Consider the following 807-nt stretch of genomic DNA (forward strand, 5'->3'; position numbering starts at 1 on the left):
TATATATATATATATATATATATATATATATATATATATATGGTAAATGAGAGACGGAGAATGAAGATACGAGAATTTTTATTAATCACTAGAATTATTTCGTCGCGTCTAGCATCGATCACTCACGGGTGGGATACTTAACAACTGGTTTAGGAGCATCCGATGGTGTAGATGTGTCTTTTCGGGTGATAAATAGATATAACTTGTCAAAATAACAGTTCCGAAAAATATCTTCTCATTTCGTGTAAAAACAAAAAAAAGCAGCAAATTAAAAGATATAACTTCATTTACATAGAAGATCAGTAATAAAATAACAAATGCCAAGAAGAAAAAACACACAATACAGCAACAAAAGTATCAAAAGTGACAGTCAACAGGTATGGATCTATAAACGCCCCCGCGTAGATTGTATGGCGCATGTACACTCGCTCATACAAACACATACGAAGATGTAAGCATGCGCACACGTGTTGATGTTTATAAGAATGGGGAGGTTAATTAATTCATATCTTAAAATAGATTATTTTAAAAGTTGCTCAAATTAATTCTCCCTGAATTGTACGAAAGCATATTTATATGCATGTAAGCATCATGAGAGTCTTTCAGAAATTCTATTAATGACCATCTCATTGGTCCACGGAATAGATAGAGATTCCCCGGGCTAGTCAGCATCTCCTGGAAATGATATTACATGGTTGTGCATGGCTTACTATGGACCAAGTTATGTTATACTTTATTTTATCTTCCTCAAGTCGGCATACAAAATCGGTCAAAAATGTTGAGGGTCTTTCTCTCTCTCGCTATATA

This window comes from Octopus bimaculoides, chromosome 16 (genome assembly GCF_001194135.2).
Source record: "Octopus bimaculoides isolate UCB-OBI-ISO-001 chromosome 16, ASM119413v2, whole genome shotgun sequence".
NCBI classification, from domain to species: Eukaryota; Metazoa; Mollusca; class Cephalopoda; order Octopoda; family Octopodidae; genus Octopus; species Octopus bimaculoides.